The sequence below is a fragment of the Eubalaena glacialis genome, chromosome 10, assembly GCF_028564815.1.
Source record: "Eubalaena glacialis isolate mEubGla1 chromosome 10, mEubGla1.1.hap2.+ XY, whole genome shotgun sequence".
Classification (NCBI taxonomy): Eukaryota; Metazoa; Chordata; class Mammalia; order Artiodactyla; family Balaenidae; genus Eubalaena; species Eubalaena glacialis.
Window position 1 is genome coordinate 17,366,869 of NC_083725.1, and position 13,929 is coordinate 17,380,797.

The 13,929-nt window shown below is 41.0% G+C and overlaps 1 protein-coding gene across 3 annotated transcripts in view; it reads left to right on the forward strand.

The window, feature by feature from the left end:
* Positions 1 to 13,929, forward strand: part of CADM1 (cell adhesion molecule 1) — a 330,596-nt gene that overhangs the window by 232,069 nt on the left and 84,598 nt on the right. The gene's annotated exons all lie outside the window — the stretch shown is intronic.

Genomic DNA, 13,929 nt, shown 5'->3' on the forward strand with positions numbered 1-13,929 from the left:
AGAGGCGTTTCTAAAATTAATGTGATAGCAAGATGATAAACCACCGTGGAGGTGTAGACATACTTAGACAGTGATGATGTTTGAAGCTTGTTGATCGTGGTCGGGCAAAGTTTTGTGGGTTTTGGGGCTTCCCTGGTGGCGCAGTGGTGGAGAATCTGCCTGCTAATGCAGGGGACACGGGTTCGAGCCCTGGTCTGGGAGGATCCCACATGCCGCGGAACAACTAGGCCCGTGAGCCACAACTACTGAGCCTGCGCGTCTGGAGCCTGTGCTCCGCAACAAGAGAGGCCACGATAGTGAGAGGCCCGCGCACCGCGATGAAGAGTGGTCCCCGCTTGCCGCAACTAGAGAAAGCCCTCGCACAGAAACGAAGACCCAACACAGCCAAAAATAAATAAATAAATAATAAAAATAAAGGAATTCCTTAAAAAAAAAAAAAAAGTTTTGTGGGTTTTTACTTTTTGGTTTGGTATTTTTTTGTATTCTGACATCTAGCATGGAGATAGCCATTTAGACCTTTTAGAGCACTTATGGTCATAAAGGAGGTGACTTAATACAGCAAAACAGTTTTGTTCTCTAGCCTGCATGTCAGACCAGAAATACAGCTTCTAGTATCTTGCTGGGATATCTACTGTGTGTTCACGAGTAGGCAACTGAGTAGCTCTTGACGAAACAGGCCTGTATAGTAGTGGTTTATCTTTCCAGCCCTGTCTTGACCCTACCACCCCGATATGAAGTCCTCTGACCTGCTTACCAATGAGCAGAAGTTAAAGTTGTTCTCTCCGTCTGCCTTTCCGTCGTATAAACTTTGTGATGTTGCTTTCTTTCTAACAGACATAAATAAAACTCCATCAAAATAGGTCTCTTCTCAAGTGTTTGGTCATAGGAATATTCTTGCTTTGAGTCTCTTCTGAAAAACAATTACTGAATTATTCCTGAATATCATGGTATTTGTCCCCCTGAAATGGCTCATGTTGGATCCTATTGGAAACTTAAGCTTCATGGAATGCTGGAAAGTTAAAAGATTTTCTTTTTTTTTTTGAGGTTAAACTCATCACGATCTGGTTGTTGTGTAAGTTTCATTTAGTTCCAAGTGACTTTTAAATTAATTTGTGGGGTTTTTTTGCATATTAAAATATGAGCACCAGTTATTTGTATGCACTTGACTAAACCTGAAACCCAAGGGAACTAGTTGATAATAAGCAAAAAAAAAAAAAAAATTCTGTTTAGAGTGAGTGAGCTCAAAAAACCGATTTCTGAGCTGGGATACAACAGCTGAAGACTTGTTGCAGCTGAATATAATCCCTTGGCTAGGAGGCTTAATAGAAATGAGAAATCCAATGACTACAATTAAAATGCAGGTGTGAGACTGTGGCTGGTGTCTCAGGTCAGGATTTTAATAACGCATCTTTGAACTGCTTTCTTTTGCCTTTAACAAAATCATAGAGCAGTAGTCTTTGCAAGTTTGTAAAAAAAATCTATAATAGAAGAAGTGTTGTTAAACCAACATTTAAGACCTTCCAGAGAGCCTTCAGAATTTATTGGAAGAAGGAACAGGATAATTTTCTGGGCAAGAGTGGTTAAGAAGAACCATTTTCATGCTTTTAGTCTGGGACAGGTGGTATAGATTAATGTTGAATACATATAAAATCTATTGAGACTAATTAAAGATGCATATCCACATGGAATACCACATCTCAGTGGGTCTTTGGCAGCCGATCCAACCAGCACATATAGTGTTTATGCCAAGCATTTTTCTAATTTAGCCAAGAATGGTATTAGTGAAACTTCTGAAAACTGCGTTGAAAATCCTTAGTCTCTTTGTATTGTAGAGTCTCTCTTAAGAGTCTCCATCTCCAAGAAGGACTTCTTTGAATAGAGAAGATTATAACCTATGTTCGCCTATAATGGGTACAAATATACAGCAATACAGAGTAAGTAGTTGACAGTACCTAGCCCAAAATCTTATATGTAGAAGAACTTCAATTTAATTATTTGGCAATGGCTATAATTATATATCTTGGCCCTTTACCTCCTGGGAAGACATCCATTTGTAACCCGGTGCTTAGCCCAGTGACGATGAAGCTCTACTAAGGACCTGTCTCTGGTGTTTAATCCAGGACAGTGAATTAATACATCAGTCCACAAGCCTCTATCCCTCATCTAGGTTGGCTTAATACCTTTTGGTGACTTGGTCGTTTCTCACAAATGCTAATGAACGGTTCACTTTGACACTGTAGACAAACACAGGCTAGTGGTTGTATTCAGATGTTTTTCATACCTGCTAATGAATAAACTCCCAATGGTTCACAAGTAGCTGAAGGAAGTAGCAACTTGAGGTGTATCCCCAAAATGATTTATTAACTGTGTCTTAAACCAAGAAAACGGGACTTTAGAGAAAGTGGGAGGGTTTTTTTGAATTCAAGGGTCAAAGTAAGGAGGATTCTGTTTTAAATAAAGGAACTTAATCATCTTAGCTTGTACTCCATATTGAAGTTTTTATTGGGAGTAGAGGTGAGAGTAGGGAGTACATACAGGCAGATAAGAGTGCCTGTTTATCAGTTAATAAAAGAGGTATCGACATTTGTCCATAGAGCTTTCTTTTAAATAAACATTGAACTGGAGCTTTATTGGGCCATCACCTACCCAGTCAGTAATGGGCTTCAAAGAGGCTACCCTTTCCAGTCCTTTTAAGGTTTAAGCCAATAAAGCAAATCCTGTAGATGCAGCAAGAATAAGGGGGAAATGTTCTGGAAGAAAAGGGGAAGGGGCCGCCCAGAACTTATGACAAATAGATTAATATTTATAGACATCAGCGCTGGTCTCTTACAAACATTTATAACTCCAACAGTGGCAGATTGAAGGCTGAATCAACATTTTCCCCCCTCTGTAAAATAATAAATATGGTAGAGTAGCTCTCAGAACTGCCTTTATCATAGGGATAAATCAGGACAGTTTGTGTTGCAGGAGAGACTTAAAACTTATAAATATGTTGCCCTTTAGGCTACTATTCATCAAAATGTCTGATATGAAATCTAGACTAAAGGCTTTTGTTATTGTGTCTGCTTATTCTCTTTTAGAAGTATAAATTGGAAAGAGCACTGTCATTTTGGTCACACGGGCCTGCTGTGCTACTTAAATGCATGTCCCTTTTGGGATGTATTTGAGAAGGAAATCGTGGGAGCTGACCACTGTACACTTCTACACAAATCCTCTTCATCACCTAAACCTTCCTCGAAGAAGGCATAATTTCCAGCAGGAAAAATACAGCACATAACTGCCAGACAAATGGCCTATTTTGGTGCAGTCAACTTTCTTTCTAAGATACTAGAGCAGAGAAGTTGGTCCTTAAAAGCCTCATAAAATCCAGAGGGACCTAACTTTCCTTCTGGGGGCTCCTGTCCAACTGTGCACCAATGGGCACGGGTTCTTCCACTGTGCAGAGTGTAAGCAGGCCTGGCTGGTGACAGATGCTTTAAGTCACATGACTCGATAGGTATTTTTGCTTGTGACACCTCATACTACTTTGCAGTTCTGAATCTGAATTTCTTGGCTTCTGTGGTTTGGAGTCAGAGTGGAGGCCCCAGCTCTGCCCTCTCCTCCCCACCCCTGACCCCAGTGCCTTTAGATTTTGGATCACAGATGGTGTGTAGCATCACCTGCCGTTTGGAGAACAGAGTATGTACTAAGCAGTTTTCTTTTCTGAATGCGTAGTACAGCTCCTGGTTTTCAAGAATAACTAACTGGGAGCACCAACCTCACTTTGCCCTTGAATGGTTTACAATTTAGGAGACCTGAATGACGGAAATGGAGGGCCTACAAAGGAGACATTGAAGCCGGCTGCAGTTTGATGATTTGCCCACTTGGCTGGGGGAAGCTGCTGGTGTAGAGTTGCCCTGGGAAGAAACGCCCGGCTCTCTCAGGTCTGCGGGTTGTTTCTGACGGTAGTTAGGGGGAATTTAGAGAGTTGGGGAGCTCTCACTGACCACTTGGGGTCCTTTCCTGCCATATCAACGTTTCACAGGAGCACAGTGTGGGCCACTGGGTTAGTTTGGATTTGCTTGAATGCCAGCACATTGGACTGATGTCACACCATGATGCTGGCTCATGTGTGGGGATAGTTATCCTTCCTTCCTTCCGTCCGTCCGTCCGTCCGTCCTTCCTTCCTTCCTTCCTTCCTTCCTTCCTTCCTTCCTTCCTTCTCTTCTTTTCTTCTTCTTTTTTTTTTTTCTCACCACATAGCTTGTGGGATCTTAGTTCCCCGACCAGGGATTGAACCCAGGCCATGGCAGTGAAAACACCAAGTCCTCACCACTGGACCGCCAGGGAAGTCCCATGGGGGGGATAGTTATTCTTGGAACGCCAGTCTAGGAGCCATGTTAAGGGAGAGAAATACTTCGAGCCAGGGCATCCAAAAATACCAGTCCCTATGTGATACCCAAGCGTTTTCACCCCCTTCTGGTCAGTGCAGCCAACCAGAATGGGGCAGTGTTGTGATGTCAAGATCTACCCACGTGAGGGACTGAAAGGAGGGCAGCTTGGGGGTCCCACGTGTCCTGTCGAGTTGGTGGCAGTTTGACTTGCCAAGTCAAATTTCTCGTCCTCCGTACGAGTCAGAATGCCCAACCTTATCACCGGTAACTGACTCTAAAGAGGGGCTCAGGACCAGGAGAGCACAGCTTTTCTCTTTATCAGATGCCTTTAAAGCCGCTTCGCAGCACATCCCTACGATTCCTAACACCATTATGAAGATTGACAGTTTCATCAAGAAAGCAAAGAAGAAAATGTGCAGACAATAAACGGACACAGTGCTGGGCCTGGCTCCGGGTCCTCTCAATAGTGCTTCCAGAGCACTGAGCCGGGGACCGGGGGTCCTTTGCTCCTCCCAGACCTGGGGCTTTTTTACTGAGCACAGAGCCCGAGGTCTTTGGTGGCCCTTTCCTGGCACTAATAGGTACTCTAAGACTGACTGAGGACAGAGCTGAGACAGAGAGAGACTGGCTTTGTTGTGATGGTGAGGATTTTTTTTTTTCTTTGCATGAAGAGGATATTCTGAGAATAAGCCTCCAGTGTTTTCTAGCAACTTTCCTACCTCCCAAGCTGAAATACATATTCCTAGGTCTGCAAATATTTTAGTACAGTGGCCAGACCAAGTGGACCCAAAGCTCAAATGTAAAAATCAAGAATGTCTTCAAAGGACATAGAGCATCTCTGAATTGTGAGCATGTATCCACAGCTGAGAATTCCAGTCACCAGCCTCTTACTCCCAGGCAGCTGCCCCCCAAATGTGTGGGCTGTCACCTGAAAGGCCAGCGGTGTGATGATTCAGTGCAAACCCATCAACACCACTGGCAAAACAATTCTTAGTAAAGACTTACTGAAAGATGATTCCGTGAAACCATCGCAGAAGGGAGCCGCTATGTGACATCACCACTTCTCTGAGTTTGCTATGTGTTAACAATATATTCTCAGAGGTAAATAACCCTCTGCTTACAAGACCAACCTTAGTTACTGAGTTTTGTTCTCTTGAGGTTTGAATTCAGCCCCATGACCGTGTCATAAACACAGTTCTGACCTCCAAGGGGGCTATTCCTCATCTTACTTCTTTTGAAAGTGTTCTTCTCAAAGGTTAAACTTTCCACCGAGCTCGGTTGCCTTCTAGTCATCATATTCTTTAAAGGAATCAAAGGGGTTAATTGGTTTCTTCAGTAAGGAGACTTGTGTGGAAGAAAGCAATTTTAGGTTAGTTTGAATAGTAGCCAGGGAAAGGCACTGAAAGGGGTGGCACGTGTTTCTGTTGGGCAGATAACCTACATACAGCTTTCGCAATGTGTGATTTCCAGCGTGTGCTAAAATAAGAAGTGCTTGTTTGATTTATTTCCCACAATGGTATGGCATTCTCTTCTTAAGTGGCATTTCATTCGCAAGCCAGGTAGTGTAAATTTGAACTGAATATGTAAGTAAATATCCCTCAAGGAGATAGCGGAGTGGCTGGCCTCGGCTGAGACCACACTGCTCAAAATGCAGCTCTTGGCTTTTGGAAAAGGCTCCACACCTGAAATGCATAAGCTTCCAAAAGGGGGCACGGTGGACCAGCCAGCCCAACCAGCTAAAGGTTAGTCTGAGCTATAATTTTGGAGGGTCACCTACAAACAAAGTCATATTTGGGTGATGGCGCCTACATCAGCCCTCCAGCACTTCAAATTATATTCAATCCATTGGAACTCTGCTTTGAACTTTCTTGTTTGGGCACATCGCCTTAGTGCAGGCAGCTTGGTACATTATAGCTTTTACTGTAGCATCTTTGCATGGCAGGGACAAAGACAGTGACAGTGTTTTATCAAGTCCTAACAAGATTGCCTCTGTGCATAATTGTTAAACTAAAGGGCTGTCGATCCACTGATGTGGAACAGGCAAGAAGCTTAAAGAATGGAGAAAACCCATAATTGCAGAGTAACTTGTATTCTGATTTATTATTTATCACATCATGGTTAAAACAATTTCCTACAGTTTTGTGTGTTCTTAATATTATTTTGACATTGAATTTTCGATGTAAGATGCAAAGGCAGGTTTCAGAAACTTTTTAAACATTTATATATTCAGGTAGTTAAGGGGGAAAATCCCTTTTTTATTAAGATACAAAATGCATGTTTATCAAAATTCATCTCAGATTCCATTTAGAAATAAAGATAGCTCGGCTTTGAAAGAGCTTACCGAACTACAAAGGATGACAGATATTACTGACAGAACAAAGTTATGAATGATAAAAGAACCCAGGAAATGTTTATGCTCATGTGGCTATAAATTAGCAAGTAGTAGAAGAAAGAGCGCTGTTCTTTGGTTCGCCTAGAGCAGGCACTGAGTTGGTGAATATGGAAGATAACATACAGTGTACGTTGTGGTGTGCTTCACGGGGAGGTATCCAACCTCCTCTGTGGTCCAGTCCTGCGTGGCTGGGGGTGTGAGCGCACCACCCCCACTGGGTTTCACTGGCTGATGGATGCAGACATAGCAGTCAAGATGACTGGCTGCTTCTCTCATCTCTCACAGAAATGATTATAGGAGGCCAGAGGCAGAGTAGGGTAGCACCGTAAGCCTTGTGCAGCGATCCCAGCTGAGAACCAGAAAAACTGGGAGTTGTGAGTGTTAGTTATGGTTCAGAGATGTTACATTTCGCAGCTATGAACAGCATCCGTGGAAGCCACTCTGAAGGACAGTTGTCTGATATTAAGGCACAGCCAACTAATGCTGTGTTTAAGTACAGTAACCGGTTCACTGGAGTAGTAACCAGTGGACCCAGGCACTCTGCACATCCTATTGGCTGATGCTTACGACACACTGGACGTTGGCAGGTGGATGCTATTCATCTACACGAGTAGGTCTCATCTGTCACCACAGTGCCGCTCAGACTTCAGGAGACATCAGACTCACCTGGAAGCTTATTGAAACAGATTGCTGGGCCCCACCCAGAGGGTTACTGATTTAGTAGGTCTGGATGGGAGCCTGAGAATTCGATTTCTAACAAGTTTTCCTTGTGATGTGAGACTGTGGTCCAGGGACCACGATTTAAGGACACCGTCCTGCTAGTTGAGTTATACGCTCACCAAGAAGCAACCTCACTGATTCTCAAACCATTTGAAAGAAAAGGCTTGGATTTTCCACCCAGAGGTTGGTCAGTGAAAGTACAGCTATGTGTTTTCAATTAAAATAAAATATTTACAGCATGTAAAAAAAAAAAAAAAAAGGTAAATGCAACCCTAGAAAGAATCGAGATAGTAAGAACAGCTTTATTTTAAAAAAAAACAAAAAAACTTTTTTTTTCCTGTGCTTCCCCACAATGTCATGTTTTTGACCAATGAACTGCTGGCCCCAAAGACATCTGATAAGACAATCTGTACTGTAGGAGGAGCGTTTGTGCTTATGGCACAGGGAGGTATGGTCAATGGTGGAGAGGAGGAAATCTTTTTCACAATTTTATGAGGGATCAGTGCTGGGGCATGTACGAACATAAGAAATAGGTGCAGAAAAGCATTTCCATATGGATAGAAACAGCACTCAGTGACTGCTGTGAGCAGTGATGAAACTGTAGGAGCTTAAAAAAATACAACAGTAGGAATGGACCAGCCACGGTGCCCAAATTTGGCATAAGACACAGAGGCCCAGGAAGATTAAGAGCCAGGCATTATTCTCATTTGCAGCAACATGGATGGACCTAGAGATGATCATACTCAGTGAAGTAAGTCAGAAAGAGAAAGACAAATACCATATGATGTCACTTATATGTGGAATCTAAAATATGACACAAATGAACTTATCTATGAAACAGAAACAGACTCACGGACATAGAGAACAGACTTGTGGTGGCCAAGGGGGAGGGGGAGGGGGAGTGGGGGAAGGATGGATTGAGAGTTTGAGATTAGCAGATGCAAACTATTATATGTAGCATGGATAAACAACAAGGTCCTACTGTATAGTACAGGGAACTATATTTAATGTCCTGTGATAAACCATATGGAAAAGAATATGAAAAAGAATGCATTTATATGTATAACTGAATCACTTTGCTGTACAGCAGAAATTAACACAACACTGTAAGTCAACTATACTTCAATAGAATAAATTTTTTAAGAAAAAGAGCCAGACACTATTCTAGGCACTGGAGAAGGAGCCAAGAACAAAACACACAAGTTCCTTCCCTCAAAGAGGTTAGACTCAGTTTTTTCTTATGAGAAAAGAGGAAAATTTCAATATTGGTATTGAATTCCTAAAAACAAGAAGATGTTAGGATTCCTTGGTTTTAAAAATTATCAGACCATTATTCTCCAGATAAAGCCAAGGCTGTCTAGTCTACTTCGTTTCAAGTGCAAACACAGTCTACTGAATGCCGTAAATTTTCCTTAATGCTGACTAGCTTTTCATTACTAAGGTAATGGTTTGCATGTATCCATTTCCTTCCTAAGAGATGGAGAAGTGCAACCATTTGCTTACCTCCATGGCATTCCTATTTGGTAAGGTCACCCCACTTGCAGCTTATCCTCGTTTTTAGGAAATGAGGATAGAAAGAGAAATCATCATTATCATACAATCTCCAGTGTTTATTGAACCCTTATATCGTCAGGCCCTGGGCACAGTCATCGTCTCATTTAATCTTCACAGTAGTCTTCTGCAATGGTTCCTTTTTTTTTTTTTAATTGAAGTATAGTTGATTTACAATGTTGTGTTAGTTTCAGGTGTACAGCAAAGTGATTCAGATAGATAGATAGATAGATAGATATACAGATATATTCTTTTCCAGATTCTTTTCCCTTATAGCTTATTACAAAATATTGTGTATAGGTCCCTGTGCTATACAGTAGGTCCTTGCTGGTTATCTATTTTATACATAGCAGTGTGTATATGTTTATCCCAAACTCCTAATTTATCCCTCCCCCTCTTTCCCCCTTGGTAACCACAAGTTTGTTTTCTATGTCTGTGGGTCTATTTCTGTTTTGTATATAAGTTCATTTATATCATTCATTTTTTAAAAAAAAAAATTCCACATATAAGCAATACCATACAATATTTGTCTTAATAGTTCATTTCTGTAGATGACAAAATGGAGGCTCAGGTGAAATTACTTACTCAAGGTCACAAAGCTTCACAAGTGGAAAGAGGTTTTGAGCCTAGATCCATCTGACTTCACCATTCCTACCACACACATCCTTGTACAGGAGCTTTCATTGTGTTTGTGGAAACACTAGGTCTCTTAAACCAGCATTTTGCACAGAATGTTTTTCTGTGGTCTTGAGATAGGGTACACCTGTCCTTGGTCACTGCAATAGCTGACAGAGATGGAAATGACTATTTTAGAACTGAATGTGCCATATATTAGCCCATAGAAGGGAGCCATTTTTGAATGTTTGTTTTTTCTAATTGTGTATGTTAAGTAAAGTGATTGCACAAACAGTCCTCTCCCACCTGCTAATCTGCTATAAATCAACCTTCAGATGTTAATAAAACAAGTCAAGACAGATGAAGTTTCATTTGTATTTTAAACTCCCAATTCATCAGGGTCTCCTCCTTTATATCTTCTGTGCCAGTGTCCTTGGTCTTAATGTAGCTGGAAGATAAAACGCAGATAAAAGAGCCATTGTCTCAGAAGAGCATTAATAAAAAATGAATGTTGATCCTAATTGAGTGGTATTTAAACATACAGGGTGGAGGCTGCAGTCTGTAGTGAGCATCTGAGTATCTTAGAATTTGACTCTCTGTCTCATCTTCCTCCTCTTATTAGTGTGCCCTTACCTCCCAGCTGCCTTATAAGAATGTAAATGGTCCTTCGCACTGGAATTAGAAAAGGTTTATATAAACATAGTATTACAGCAGATTCCCAGATCTTTTGCTATTGTTGTTCTTATTTTGAAGCGATGTACTTTTCCTCTCCGTATCTTTTTCTAAGATCTGTTTCAAAAATGTTGCTCAATTGACTCTTTTTCTGTTCTATCTTTTTCATTGTTTGCCTATTTCTACTGGTTCCTGGTAGCTTTTAAAGTTCTCCCTAATTTTGTTGTGCTGAATGTAATAGAAAGAGCTCCCAATGGCCAAGGTGGAACAGTTTGCACAATAATATTAATCACGCTAGTTATCAGATTAAAGCCAAAGGATAAAATAAACATCCATTTGAGTCCATACTAATATAAAAAAATGACTGAATAAAAAAATAAATAGATAGATAGGAAAAAAGGGAAAGGTCTTCTACACACAAGAACTTCAGTTAAATGAGTGGGAGAAATAAAAAATTACCACTTGAACACCATAGTAGTGATTGCTACAGGCAAGATCCATCCATGAATGCTAAAATTAATGAGCGAAAGTTGAAGGAGAAAACAGGATAGTTGCATAGCCTCAAAGTATCTCCCCCAAAATATTTTTTAATTGCTCTAGTGATTTAAACATGTACATATATCCACAAATTCTTTAGATTTCTCCCTCTAGGAGGTGGAGCTGAATTCCTCTCCCCAGGAGCGTGGGCTGGACTTTAGTGACTCCAATTCTAACAAATGGAAAGGGAAGAATAATTATTTTCCAGTGGTGAAACCTTCCATATGTCACCATAGCCAAGTGGCCAAGGTTAACATCACCAGTAGAAACTGATATCGTGTCTATTCTCATGTGATGTGAGAAGGGTACATGACCTCTGTGGTATTCCTCCCCCAAATCCATGACCTCAATCCATTTATGGGAAAACGTTAATCAAACCTAAATGGAGGGACATACAAAATAGCTGACCAGTACTCTTCAAACTGTCCAGGTGATGTGGTGGTATTTACAGTGTCAATTTTATAGTTTTGATAATTGTGCCATGTGCACATTAGGGGAAAGGAGTTTATGAGAACTCTCTGTACTATTTTTGCAACTTTTCTGTAAGTCTTAAAGCATTTCCAAATAAAATGTTAAGAAAATGACACCTCAAGGGCATAGAAAGCTTAAGGTAAAGAAATGGTCAATTGAATTCTCTTTTATTCACTCATTTATTCATTCATTCATTCAGCAAATATTTGCTGCCAGACACCGTATGGAATCCTGAGGATATGGTGGTGGTGTAAAAGATACGTACGTGCTCTTCCTTTGCAGAGCTTGGTACAGCGCCTTGCTCAGGGGCAATATTTGGTCATCACTTGCTTCTGTTAGTATCACAGCTTAGTGGGGCACGTGAAGGTTTAAACAGGTGCTGAAATAGGACAAGTGGTGTACTTATGGGAGCATGTAGGAGTGGTACTTAACCCAGTTGTGAAAGACTATAAGGGTTCCCTGGTCATTCTTTGTAATATGAGTAAACCCATTGTTTAGTCTTTTGTTTAAAGTGTGTTCAGTGTTCTCTGTAGGAATGACGTACTCATGACCTAAATTTTGAAGTTGATTTCATCTTCTTAGTTTCTGAATGCCTTAAAAGTAAGAATAGTGTCATAAGTGTTTTTGCGTGCCTCAGATCCTGAGAGATGCAAAGAGTTTTGTTTTTTTTTTTGTTTTGTTTTTTTGCGAGGGCTTTCTCTAGTTGTGGCAAGTGGGGGCCACTCTTCATCACGGTGCGCGGCCCTCTCTCGTTGCGGAGCACAGGCTCCAGACGCGCAGGCTCAGTAGTTGTGGCTCACGGGCCCAGTTGCTCCGCGGCATGTGGGATCTTCCCAGACCAGGGCTCGAACCCGTGTCCCCTGCATTGGCAGGCAGATTCTCAACCACTGCGCCACCAGGGAAGCCCAAGAGTTTTTGTATGAGGTCAAAGGGGCCTCAAATTCCTTTGGGTCAGAATCACTATTACTTTGAGTTATATTTAGCAACAAAAAATATGTAACATAGAGTACATAGATGCTGCTGTGATTTTTAAAAAAATGAATAGTAAAACTATACTGGAGTGCATGAAATTTATGATGTTAAAAAGATGTTCTCGATATACGTGGAAATCAGAACAAATATATTTGCAGAAGGATTTTCATTGCAGCATTTGTTAGAATCGTAAAACTTAGAAACAATCTAAATATATAACAAGAGCAGGATGTCTAAATTACTTTTCTGGTATACTTATATGATGTACCATAATACAGTAATTAAGAATTTTATACACACACATGCATGAGCGCACACACACACACACACACACACACATGTCCCATATATGGAAAAGAATATACTAAAATATTAATAATAATTATCTCAGAGTTGTGGGGGTTTTTTTGTTTATACTTTATTTTATTTTTTCTTCCATGAGTATGTATAATTTTTATAATTAGAATACAAGTTAAATTTTTGAGAAGGGTATTAATTATTAAAAGTGGTCAGGTAGAGGTCCCAGGACTCCTAATGCAGTGGTTGAATAACCAATGCTTTCAGTAAGATGAGAATCCTTCCAGAGGATTCTCAGGAAAGCTGACCTCATTCTTCTTTTGTGGCATAAATAATAAGTTTATATTAGCTTCATTTTTGTGCACCATTTCTCAGTATGCTTTTAAATAATGTCTTTGATGGTTTTGTGTAGGAAAAAAACATTGCGTCCATAATAGGTCACCCTCAGGACACTTAGCCCACCTCATGGCTCCTCTCTCACGGCTTGTAAATCTCAAGCGTTGAAAAGTATTTGGCCTGTGTAGCAAGTGAGTGAATTCTACATTGCAAATTCCTAAAAGGTACGGATAGTCTCATTAAAAGCATTTGGAAGTCTTTTTCTTAAAATCAGTTACAACCTGGTAAATAAGCATGGTCCCTCATTTATCGGTGTTGGTCATTCTCATGTGACTATCTCACCTATTGTGAGCAACTGTGCCCATCGTTATTCTGAAAACTTAGGTCTGACCTAGGCCACTCAGGCCATCAGGCACAAAGGTAGAAGCCCACTGGCCACACTGGGAGCTTCTTGATACAATATGCTTAGGTTTCAAACCAAGGAAGGGAACAGTTCTTAAAATGCTAAGCCCAGCCTGCCCCCGACTCATTCTATGTCCCTAGATCATTAGAGGCTGTCCTAAGACCAAGCCAGAGAGGTCAGTCTAAGCACATGCAAACAAGAGGGTGAAGAAGAGCTGCCATCTTGAAAATGGAGCAAATGATGGAGAAGCAAGTCAGTTGATAAAGGCACCAGAGCTCAAGACAGAACTGAGCAAATGGGAGGCTAGAACCAAGGTGGAATGAGGAGGGGAGAGGCATGGATCCAGGAGTGGGAGAGAGAGGCAGTGATGCAGAAGAGTCCAGGAGATCTTTGGATGGCATGATTTCTGCTTGTAGTATTTTGAGGAACCCTTCCTTTAGCTCCACTTGGGCTGTACTCAGACTTAATGGGGCAGACTTCTAACAGGCAGGTGGGGACCCTAGGCCTGCTTTTTTCTGTAGATAAAGCAACTTTCCCTTGGGGAAGAAAAATCAAGTTAGAAAATTAACTTGCCTCCTCTTTAAAAAAAA